We start from the raw sequence: 12,970 nt of genomic DNA, 5'->3' as shown, positions 1-12,970 counted from the left end.
TTTTTAAAAAATATTCATGTGCATTTTCTACTTTATACATAACATTTTCTCTATAATGAGCATTATGCACAAACTTGGCTGTTTAATATTAACTGAGTAAGATTCATTTGGTTTAATATATATCGAATACCATTATTTTATCATTGGTGACTCAGCCTGCATGATTCCTCACTGGAATTAACAGTAATTTTACATACCGGACTGTCTTAATAGATTATATCTGTTAACTGGCAGTTGCTCTGTCCATTTATTGAATCACCAAATTTGATTATTATTTAAACATTGACGGAACAATTGCTATGAATCACAGAAATGTGTCAATAAGAGCATGGACTTTTAAAAATACAAATTTGTAACTTGGAACCTAGTGGATCAAGCACTATTCAAGTCATAAATTTCATTCATACTCAGAAAACTATTCAAACTAGAAATTAATGAGAAATATTGAGACAGAGATACAACATTTTGTAAAAAAAATCATGGTATTCCTGACAGTGAGAAAAACCAGATAAATTTGTTGGTAAATGTAATGATGAAATGTTGAATTAGTGAAAGAGGAAAACCAGTATTCATTGAACGCAATGATTTGGAAACATGAATCATGTAAATTGTATATACGATACTGCATTTAGGAAATGTTAACAGCCGTGCGGTTAAAGGCGCTGCAGTCTGGAACCGCAAGACCGCTACGGTCGCAGGTTCGAATCCTGCCTCGGGCATGGATGTTTGTGATGTCCTTAGGTTAGTTAGGTTTAACTAGTTCTAAGTTCTAGGGGACTAATGACCTCAGCAGTTGAGTCCCATAGTGCTCAGAGCCATTTGAACCATTTTGATTTGAAATGTTAACACTGACCATCTGTAGTGGAAGTACAAAATAATCCTTGATATCCATTATAATGATTCGTTCAGAATAATGTGCTTGTGAAAGATGTCTCTGTATTCTTAGGTGAATGGCTAGAGAAAATTTGACAGTTCTGTATTACTTCTTTAAGAAAATGTATGTGTAACTGCAAAATACTCTTTTAAATTTTTTTTGCAAAAAGTGACTATTGTAGCACAACAATTAAGGAATGACAAAATTTTTCATCCATGCATTGCATCCATTTGGACCACTATTAATGTCTTTCTGGAAATTTTATTTTCTGAAGGGTTATCATTCTAGATTTTAAGAAATAATAATTTGTGAAGACAATGACTTCTATTACAAAAATAAAAGAAGGGTACAACTGCGATATTTTTTAATGTGTGGCACTGAAAAAAAAGAGATTAATTGTATGTCAAACATTGCAGCCAGACTCTTTCTCAATAACTGAAATTCTCTAAGAACTCAATATATTTCAAATTATTTTATAAGATTAATAACGTTTCTTAATTATTTTAGGCACTGTCTGCAATTAAAATATCAAGTAAAATCATTATTTGATGTAACCATTCATATTGAACAGTATAGTTTCATTGAATACAAAATAAAATCCTTTAAATACATGCTCCCCACCATTTCCCCTTCTATCAGCAATATTCAATGGCTTTTGGACATTACATCAGATGTTGTGGAAAAACAAAAGTATTTCAACTAAGCAGTTGTATAACATCTTCAGCAGCGACTTTGCGTATCAGTAAAGGTAAGGTAATATACTCATATATGCCTGCTTCTTTGTTAAAAACATGTCTGCACAAATTTTAGGGTTTTATATAACATATTATTTCGAAATTTTTCCATCAAATCTTCCAGTCAATCTCCCACAATTACTTCACTGTGGCCTACGTGTCTGATAACACATGTAACTGTCGGCATCACCCTATGCTTTTCACCTTCGCTGATAAAAACGGCTACACACAGCACCCAGGTGACCTTTAAAAAAGCAGTGTCAACATCAACTGAGATTCAGTATTTCGGTTTAGTTGAGCGTGGAAACAAGCGTTGACTTCGAAAGACACCATCGGTTATAGAGGAACGAATCTGCCGAGACCACATCTAGTGGTGCCTGAAACGACACCTACGCTGGGCTGTAACAGTTTGCCAAATGCACATGCTCGTGTTTGCGGCTTACTGCGGGACTTCCCGCCCCAAGTACCGTAGGACTGTCTTCATTTCTCCAGCATGGACGATGGATATCAAAATCCCCTCCACCTTTCTCAGGGCACTAAAGCCTGTCTACCGAGCTAATATACGAGGGAGAGATGGAAAATAAGTTTCCCTTGTTGACTGTGGTCAGAGTTGTGTGTGAAAGGAAAAAAAAGAAAATGTCACATTAAAGATAAGACATGTGTATATTTTTCTACATAATTTCCAAGTACACTGAGACATTTGTCATACCACTTTATAAGCTTCAAAAAGCTTTCCAGGAAAAAATCAGGGCATTGCATACGGAAGAACCGTAGAACGGCTTGTTTGACATCAGCATTGCTGCCAAAACGCCTTCCGCCGAGAGTCTTCTTCAAAGCAGGAAACAGATGGAAGTCGCTTGGTGCGAGATCCCGACTGTAAGGCGGATGGTGTAGGCGCTCCCAACCAAGAGTTGCAATATGGTTTTGCGATGCCGTCGCCGTGTGTGGTCTCGCATTCTCATCCAACAGCAGAACGCCAGATCTGAGAAGGCCAGGCCGCTTTTCCCGAATCACCTCTTTCAATTTCGACAGAGTGGCACAGTACTGCGCAGCATTGATGGTTGCATCCTCCAGAAAGTCCAGCAGCAAAACTCCATTGGCGTCCCAGAAAACGGAGACTAGCACTTTACCTGCAGACGCAGTGCTTTTGAACTGCTTACGGACAGGTGATGACGGATGTTTCCATTCCATGGATGTGTAATGGTGGACCCACGTTTCATCCCGTGTCACAATCCGAAACAGAATGTCATTGCCAGAGTCATGGTAAGGCATGAGCTGTTCCAGACTGAACGCCATGCGTTATTCCATCTGTGTCGGGGTCGTTTGGCGCGGCATCCATCGTGCTGACACCTTCCTGTATGAAAGAATGTCGTGGATGATTTTGTGAGCTCGTTCATGTCCGATTCCAAGTTCTACCGCTACTCCATCGATGGTGATACGCCGGTTCGCTTTAATCATGTCGTCCACCTTCTTGATATTTGCATCTGTAGTGGCCGTGAGCGTCCGTACAGGTCGCGGTATGTCCTACACTTGCTGACGTCCGTCACTGAATTGCTGGCACCATCTCCGCACCATTTGCCTTGACATCACACCTGACCCATACACTTCAACAAGGCGGTCATGAATTTCTGTGCCTGATACTCTACGTGCCCATTTATAGCAGATAACAGCTCTCACTTCCGCCTGTGATCCACGACTCCAAAACGCACCTTCTTTCCATAACTCCGGGAAAAGACTGAGCGGCTGGACTCCGCTTTGCGCAGGCACTGCGACAGCGCCATCTGCTTGATCGCGGTCCACCTCTACCCAGTGGTGTATCGGTGTCTTGCACGTGCGCCGTGTCGTCTTTCGCCCATGTAACACAACTCTGCCCACAGTCGACAGGGGAAACTTATTTTCCAACTGCCCCTTGTATAAATCGTCTCGTTGCTACGACTTCCCACAGCCATGTCTAATGATACCGAAAATATCAAAGTGAAGACTGAGAAACACATACATACTTCTACTTAAGGGTAGTGGACAAGTTCTAAAATGTACAGAATTCTACCAAACCAGTAAAAGCAAGGTACAATTCAGTACTGAAGTTTGTCTCGAAATTCCTGGTACTCGTAGCTGAAGGTAACACACAACTGTATAGCCGAAGTGGTATTTAATTTCCACGACCACACGAACATCATCCCTGAGATCCGTTCAAACAGTGGAGCATTCAAACAGCAGTCGAGAATGCATCAGACAGTGTAAATGATAATAAGAAATGTAAATTGTGATGGCACATGTGTTTTCATTGGACTCTGCAATGTGTGGAGACCATAGAAGTATTTCTTATTTTGTTCGATGTGATGTAATGCAGAAGGCAAAAAATTGATCCTTGACTATATCACATCCAACGGCAGTACGTTTCCAAGTTGACAAAACTAAACTGTGATTCTGGCTACAATGATTGGTATTCGTGGTACACAAATCACAGAATATTGCCAAACTTGCTTAAATTACCCAAGTAAATTTTACATAGTGGCAGGTGGAAAAGATTGTTGTTGTATAAATAGTGACGATCGTGACTGAAGACTCATCGAGGTGACTGGTTGCTGTGGAAGATCATCATTGGTCGGCTATTGAGAATCAAGAGATCACAATAGTTTGCGCAATGGCAGATCTCCACACTACTGAAATTCAGTTTTATTTCTTATGGGAAAAAGAATGGATAGAATTCAAGGTATGGTGACAGAATACCGTAATATTAAGACTGATGAGATTGTAGTGATTATAAACATGTTATAGTAACAGGTGCATAATATACTAAACCTCGTTCTGCATATGAGAAACTTGGGACCACACATGATGTGTGTCGGATTTGTTGACTCCAAGCAACAAATTTTCGAAGAGGGACGTTTCAGAAATTTATAAGGGTAGAACACAGCAACATCTGAAGCATTTACTGAGTGGCTAGGTGACATGTATATCCATAACTACAACCTACACACAAAACTGGGCGCGAAATGTTGGCAGCAGGTTCAGCTCTCACTTCGCCGTTCTCCGAGAAAATAGGCGGTGGGGTGGGGAAGGGTGGGGGGAAGTAGTGTAAGGTGAGTGTAGTGAGAATGCTTACTACTGCAGATAGACCGTTTTTAATGTAAGATGTTTTCCGTGCAGGAGGAAACGGTAGAGAGCATGTGAATCGGCAATTTAGATTGCGTTTTCCTACTTCGATGTGTCCGCATCGTGACACTGTGCGTGATTTACTTCGCAAATTCCACATAACAGGTTCAGTTCATGATGTACCACGAACTGGTAGGTCCACAATTTTAACAGAACGGAAGCTTGACGACATTTTGGATATCATGTTGTGGAGTCCAACAAAATCAGTAAGGAGATTAACGCAAGCGGCTAAATTCACTCGTACCATAGCACATAAGGCTGTAACCAAAGAACTGGGGATGTATCCACATAAAATTACTGCTGTGCAGCAATTAAATTGTATGAAGCATGCGAAACGAATAGCGTATTGTGAATTGTTTCAGCGATTTGTTAACCGACATGGAGTTGGTGTTTCAGATCGAACGTTTTTCACTGATGAGTCTTGGTTACACCTAGCTGGCTACATTAATCCTCAAAATTCACGAATTTTGTCATCATAAAATTCAGGTGTTGTATGCAGAGAAAATCGGAATTTGTGTTGCCATAACGCGAGTGCGAATTACAGGGCTGACATTTTTCGATACTACCGTCATTTCCGACATCTATTATTCCTATACCATTCATCCATTTATTGTTCTGCTGAATGAAAATAAGATCAAACAATCATTTATCCAATAAGACAACGCTACTGCTCATATTGCACACCAGTGTATACGATTTGTAGATGAAATCTTTGGAAAGAGAGTAATTACGAAAGGCCTCTGGCACCGGCGCTCACCTGATCTGTCTCCGCCCGACTATCCAGTTTGGCGTGCTGTCAAAACATTTGTGTATCAAAATAATCCAAAGAAAATAGATGAACTGGAGATAGCGGTAATTGATTATCTGCATTCGATTACACGTGAAACATTGGTAAAGCTGTTGTGAACGTGTTGAATTATGCCTTCAAGAAAGAGGAAAACATTTCCAGCACCTACTGTAATACTGGTGATTAGAGTGTATTTAATTGTAATTAATGTAATATAATTAAGGTCATTGTTACGATTGTAATAATGTTGAATCCAATCCACCAACGTAAATGCAACCACTAACAGTGAATCTCGGACTCTAGGCCATACAGCGACATGAATGCGCTGCCAACTTTACGAGTCCCGCACGCCGAGACACGTGGAACTCGCCGTTGAGGTAAAACTTTGCGGATGCACTGTAAAATCGTAACAGAATGGTGATGAAAGTGAAGTTGCACGGGGAAATACAAAAACCCTTTGGTCGACGGGAAAATTGGTGGTATTTGTTTTTTAGAGACACGCAGGGTGTCATTGTTGTTGATAGTGATTAAATGGACAAAAATGGAGTTCTTAATACGACACTTAATTCATCCGCTTCCATAGAGACTTGGAATGGACGTGACCAAGATCGGTGAAGAAAATGTGTCCTTACACCAGGAAGATGCTTCTGTTCACACAACATCCGAAGGGCAGCAGATTTCAGAAAGATCAGGAGCGAACTACGCCAATCCAAACTTCCGACCACCTAAGGATAAAAAGGAAATCGGTATAAGACATTATGGAGATGAATGTTCTAAATCAGCTGCAATAAGATAATATGTTTTTTTAATGACAGGCCAGTTTCGAGTTAGTACCATTATCAAGTCGTCCTCTAAATAACATTGTAAGATTATTTGTATAAAAACTGTGGCTGTTTTACATTTGCGCTGGTACTTACGTCTAGTTGGAAGTGACGACCGTATTGCACCTATAGTAAAGTCTTTCTGTCATGCCTCGGTAAGTATAACAGTTCTTGCAGTGATCGAAACGTAAAAATACGTATTTGTCAGATGTTCTGACAATTCAGTTCTGACATTTCTTTACTATGATGCTATATGTTTACAAAGTATATACAGCTTACCAGAGATGACGTTAACTATCGTTGTTCTTATTTTCGTTTAAAATTTATCTATTGTACGTGTGAGTTTTGTTTACCATTTGAGTATGTCTTTTCGTGTTCTATGTAATTAAAGTTTTCTTGATAGTATTTATGTTTAAAATCTGTGTGTTCAATTAGAACTTCTTGTTCGTGTTCTTTAAGTCTGGTGTTAAAATTTCGTCTGATCTGGCCAAGAGACATTGTTGCAATCGTCACTATATATACATATATGAACAGATTTAAAGAACACACTAGAAACAGTGATAGTAATCCATCAAGCTTCTGTTTACACCTGTAATATCAACACCACAAAGCGAAGAAAGATGAAACTGCGCTAGAAATGTTACACAAAGTACCGAAAGGACTTACGATGAACGTTCTCGAAGAACTGGAAATTCATATTCATACGAGGAAACATCCACAAGACATTTTAAATGAACACACACATTTTAAGGAAAAAACTTTGTTGACATAACAGAACAAGAAAAGACATAGTCAAATGATAAACAAAACTCACACGGATCATAGATAAAATTTAAAGGAAAATAAGAACAACGATGTTGTTGTTGTTGTTGTTGTTGTCTTCAGTCCTGAGACTGGTTTGATGCAGCTCTTCATGCTACTCTATCCTGTGCAAGCTTCTTCATCTCCCAGAACTTACTGCAACCTACATCCTTCTGAATCTGCTTAGTGTATTCATCTCTTAGTCTCCCTCTACGATTTTTACCGTCCACGCTGCCCTCCAATGCTAAATTTGTGAACCCTTGATGCCTCAGAACACGTCCTACCAACAGGTCCCTTCTTCTTGTCAAGTTGTGCCACAAACTCCTCTTCTCCCCAATTCTATTCAATACCTCCTCATTAGTTATGTGATCTACCCATATAATCTTCAGCATTCTTCTGTAGCACCACATTTCGAAAGCTTCTATTCTCTTCTTGTCCAAACCATTTATCGTCCATGTTTCACTTCCATACATGGCTACACTCCATACAAATACTTTAAGAAACGACTTCCTAACACTTAAATCTATACTCGATGTTAACAAATTTCTCTTCTTCAGAAACGCTTTCCTTGCCATTGCCAGTCTACATTTTCTATCTTCTCTACTGCGACCATCATCAGTAATTTTGCTCCCCAAATAGCAAAACTCCTTTACTACTTTAAGTGTCTCATTTCCTAATCTAATTCCCCCAGCATCACCCGACTCATTTCGACTACATTCCATTATCCTTGTTTTGCTTTTGTTGATGTTCATCTTATATCCTCCTTTCAACACACTGTCCATTCCGTTCAACTGCTCTTCCAAGTCCTTTGCTGTCTCTGACAGAAATACAATGTCATCGGCGAACCTCAACGTTTTTATTTCTTCTCCATGGACTTTAATACCTACTCCGAATTTTTCTTTTGTTTCCTTTACTGCTTGCTCAATATACAGATTGAATAATATTGGGGACAGGCTACAACCCTGCCTCACTCCCTTCCCAACCACTGCTTCCCTTTCATGCCCCACGACTCTTATGACTGCCATCTGCTTTCTGTACAAATTGTAAATAGCCTTTCACTCCCTGTATTTTACCCCTTCCACCTTCAGAATTTGAAAGAGAGTATTCCAGTCAACATTGTCAATAGCTTTCTCTAAGTCTACAAATGCTAGAAATGTAGGTTTGCCTTTCCTTAATCTTTCTTCTAAGATTTCTGCGGAATCCAAACTGATCGTCGCCGAGATCGGCTTCTACCAGTTTTTCCATTCGTCTGTAAAGAATTCGTGTTAGTATTTTGCAGCCGTGACTTATTAAACTGATAGTTCGGTAATTTTCACATCTGTCAACACCTGCTTTCTTTGGGATTGGAATTATTATATTCTTCTTGAAGTCTGAGGGTATTTCGCCTATGTCATACATCTTGCTCACCAGACGGTAGAGTTTTGTCAGGACTGGCTCTCCCAAGGCTGTCAGTAGTTCTAATGGAATGTTGTCTACTCCGGGGGCCTTTTTTCGACTCAGGTCTTTCAGTGCTCTGTCAAACTCTTCACGCAGTATCATGTCTCCCATTTCATCTTCATCTACATCCTCTTCCACTTCCATAATATTGTCCTCAAGTACATCGCCCTTGTATAAACCCTCTATATACTCCTTCCACCTTTCTGCTTTCCCTTCTTTGCTTAGAACTGGGTTTCCATCTGAGCTCTTGATATTCATACAAGTGGTTCTCTTTTCTCCAAAGGTCTCTTTAATTTTCCTGTAGGCAGTATCTATCATACCCCTAGTGAGATAAGCCTCTACATCCTTACAATTGTCCTCTAGCCATCCCTGCTTAGCTATTTTGCACTTCCTGTCGATCTCATATTTGAGACATTTGTATTCATTTTTGCCTGCTTCATTTACTGCATTTTTATATTTTCTCCTTTCATCAATTTAATTCAATATTTCTTCTGTTACCCAAGGATTTCTACGAGCCCTCGTCTTTTTACCTACTTGATCCTCTGCTGCCTTCACTACTTCATCCCTCAGAGCTACCCATTCTTCTTCTACTGTATTTCTTTCCCCCTTTCCTGTCAATTGTTCCCTTATGCTCTCCCCGAAACTCTGCACAACCTCTGGTTTAGTCAGTTTATCCAGGTCTCATCTCCTTAAATTCCCACCTTTTTGCAGTTTCTTTAGTTTTAATCTACAGTTCATAACCAATAGATTGTGGTCAGAGTCCACATCTGTCCCTGGAAATGTCTTACAATTTAAAACCTGGTTCCTAAATCTCTGTCTTACCATTATATAATCTATCTGATACCTTCTAGTATCTCCAGGATTCTTCCATGTATACAACCTTCTTGAACCAAGTGTTAGCTATGATTAAGTTATGCTCTGCGCAAAATTCTGCCAGACGGCTTCCTCTTTCATTTCTCTCCCCCAATCCATATTCACCCACTATGTTTCCTTCTCTTCCTTTTCCTACTCTCGAATTCCAGTCACCCATGACTATTAAATTTTCGTCTCCCTTCACTACCTGAATAATTTCTTTTATCTCATCATACATTTCATCAATTTCTTCATCATCTGCAGAGCTAGTTGGCATATAAACTTGTACTACTGTAATAGGCATGTGTTTCGTGTCTATCTTGGCCAAAATAATGGGTTCACTGTACTGTTGGCAGTAGCTTACCTGCACTCCTATTTTTTTATTCCTTATTAAACCTACTTCTGCATTACCCCTATATGATTTTGTATTTATAACCCTGTAATCACCTGACCAAAAGTCTTGTTCCTCCTGCCACCGAACTTCACTAATTACCACTATATCTAACTTCAACCTATCCATTTTTTATCCTATCTGCCCGATTTAGGGATCTGACATTCCACGCTCCGATCCGTAGAACGCCAGTTTTCTTTTACCTGATAACGACGTCCTCTTGAGTAGTCCCCACCCGGAGATCCAAATGGGGGACTATTTTACCTCCGGAATATTTTACCCAAGAGGACGCCATCGTAATTTAACCATACAGTAAAGCTGCATGCCCTCGGGAAAAATTACGGCTGTAGTTTCCCCTTGTTTTCAGACGTTCGCATTACCAGCACAGCAAGGCGTTTTGGTTAGTGTTGCAAGGCCAGGTCAGTCAATCATCCAGACTGTTGCCCCTGCAACTACTGAAAAGGCTGCTGCCCCTCTTCAGGAACCACACGTTTTTCTGGCCTCTCAACAGATACCCCTCCGTTGTGGTTGCACTTACAGTACGACCATCTGTATCGCTGAGGCACGCAAGCCTCCCCACCAACGGCAAGGTCCATGGTTCATGGGGGTAGAAGAACAACGATAGGTAACATCATCTCTGGTAAGCTGTAGATACTTTGCAAACATGTAGCGTTATAGTAGAGAACTGTCAGAACTGAAGTGTCAAAACAATCTGACGAAAACGTACTTTTACGTTTCGATCACTACAAGAACAATTATTCTTACCGAGACTTGAGAGTAAGACTATAGATGCAGTATGGTCGTCACTTCCAACTAGACGTAAGTACGAGCGCAAATGTAAACGTAAAACAGTCACAATTTTATATATACTAAGATGGTATCTGTTCTTTCGGACATGTCCGAAAGAACAGATACCATCTTAGTATATATATAGTTAAGACTCACCGGCCGTAGTGCGGGACAATATGTTGTTAATGTGGGTTTCGCGGGAGGCGTGCCAGAGATAAATCCCTGTAGTCGCGCTATCCTCTGTGTCCTCGGCGGCTCAGATGGATAGAGCGTCTGCCATGTAAGCAGGAGATCCCGGATTTGAGTCCCGGTCAGGGCACACATTTTCATCTGTCCCCGTTGACGTATGTCAACGCCTGTAAGCAGCTAAGGGTGTTCATTTCATTGTAATTTAGTCACAATTTTTACACAGACAACTTACTAATGTTACTTCACAGGTCACTTGATAATGGCAATAAGCCTGAACAGGCCTGTCATGTAAAATTTTAAAAAACATGTTACCTTATTGCTGCTGATGTGAACTATTCATGTCCATCGTAGGAAGGGGGAATTTTTATAGGAAATTTGTACCTAAATTTGCCCAGCTGGTCGCCCCCTTGAATCAGTTACGTAATAAATTGCGAGCGTTTCACTGGACTGAAAGCCGACAGGCAGCCTCTGACGCGTTGAAATCCGTCGTAAATGACGTTCCTTTCCAGGCCACGTCAGCTTTCTGTCACGCATTCATAGTCCAGACCCATGCCTCTAATTCAGGCGTCGTGGCAGTTTTGCTGCAAGAACAGGGCGGTGAAAAACGGCCTGTGTCGTATGCCTCCAGATCTATGTCTCCTGCCGCGGTAAAATATTCGGTCTATGAATTAGAGGCATTAGCAGTCCCTTTTGTGCTAAAAAATTTCAAATTGTGTCTTGAGAATCGGGAGTTTTTCCCTTAAAAACGATAATCAGGCTTTTAGCTAGGTCCTTGCTCGACCACATCAAACAGGTCACATTGACGTTGCGACATCCGTATTTCAGCATTCCATTTCTTCGTCAAACATGCAAGAGGCTCCTACAGTCCGGTAGCCGGTGCTCTAAGCCGTATGTTCGCAGAGGTAACATCGAACAGATCGAGGGCAGGGCTTGGGTTTGCACCGTATTAGCAGACGAGAAAAAGCCCTAGTCTTCAGGAGATGAAATAGAGAGTAGTCGTTGGGCAGGAAGGCCTGCTTCCGAGCTGCAAAAAAGGTTATTGTGTTATCTTACTCGTGGTGTTAACAGGTTGAAAATCTGTCTCTGTGTTTACAGGAGTCCCTGTGTCGCGACGTCACGAAGGGGTGGGGGGGGGGGGGACATACAAGAATACAAGACAATTCAGAAACTTGAGGAAGATATGACTTGCCCATGCCTTGTTGCCTTGCCAAGCGAAATTGCAGCACACGCAACGGTTTTATTCACTCCACATTCATTTAGAGTCAAATTTGATGATGAAATGATTAACCAGTTAAAGGAAAGAGCAGTAAGCCCCAGCTATAATGACTTGAGGAGAATGAATATTGCAAATTATGTGCATCGGACCAAATTCAGGATACAGTCAGACTAAGCCTTAGTAGCAAAAGTGCAAAATAATTCTCTATATCCCCCTAAAATTAACTTACGTTGATGGAGTAAAGTCATGTAGCGTTATACAGGATCAATACATGCTTTCAACATGATTTTTATTCCAGTATATACAGATTTGCGCAAAGTTATCCTTTAATGCAGGGTTTGTTTGTTCTCTTAGTTGATTAAGTACATAAATGCTTACAGTCATGCATTATTCCTCCAAGAAAAAGTGCTTTGGAAAGGCATTTTTTTTTCAAAAAGTGGCTGTTGTAGCACTATGGTCAAAATTTTCATTGTGCCCAGTTGAAACATTATTAATATTGTTCAGATACTGTTTACTTCCCGGAAGATAATCATAAGAAACTTAAATAACTAAAAAGTTATAAAGAAAGTACTCGTATTACTTCTATTACAATTATAAAAGAAAATATCTTGTTTAAGAGCGACTCTTTGAAAGTGTGACACTCAAAGAAATGAGACCGGTTGTAAGTCAAAAGTAGCAGCAAGACTGTTTCTCTATAACTGGAGTTCTGTGAACATTGTTGCCTTCCATTGCTGGCATAAATCAACTATGCTCTGGGTTTCAAGTGATGAAGTGCTACCAACAGTATTCATAATTCAATCATTTAATATACAATATACTTCAAATTACTGTTTGGAAATTAGTAATACTTTTGTTAATTACTTTAAGCACTTTCTCTGAATTAAAATACTAAATAATATTAATTGTTGATGTAAACATTCATA

At 40.1% G+C, this 12,970-nt stretch overlaps 1 protein-coding gene across 1 annotated transcript in view; it reads right to left on the bottom strand.

Annotated features, from left to right (window-relative positions):
• The window catches only part of LOC124777229, a 146,863-nt gene that overhangs the window by 88,957 nt on the left and 44,936 nt on the right, over positions 1 to 12,970 (bottom strand). The gene's annotated exons all lie outside the window — the stretch shown is intronic.

Source organism: Schistocerca piceifrons, chromosome 2 (genome assembly GCF_021461385.2).
Source record: "Schistocerca piceifrons isolate TAMUIC-IGC-003096 chromosome 2, iqSchPice1.1, whole genome shotgun sequence".
Classification (NCBI taxonomy): Eukaryota; Metazoa; Arthropoda; class Insecta; order Orthoptera; family Acrididae; genus Schistocerca; species Schistocerca piceifrons.
The sequence above is the reverse complement of the archived record's forward strand: the minus strand, read 5'-3'. Positions and strand labels throughout refer to the sequence as shown.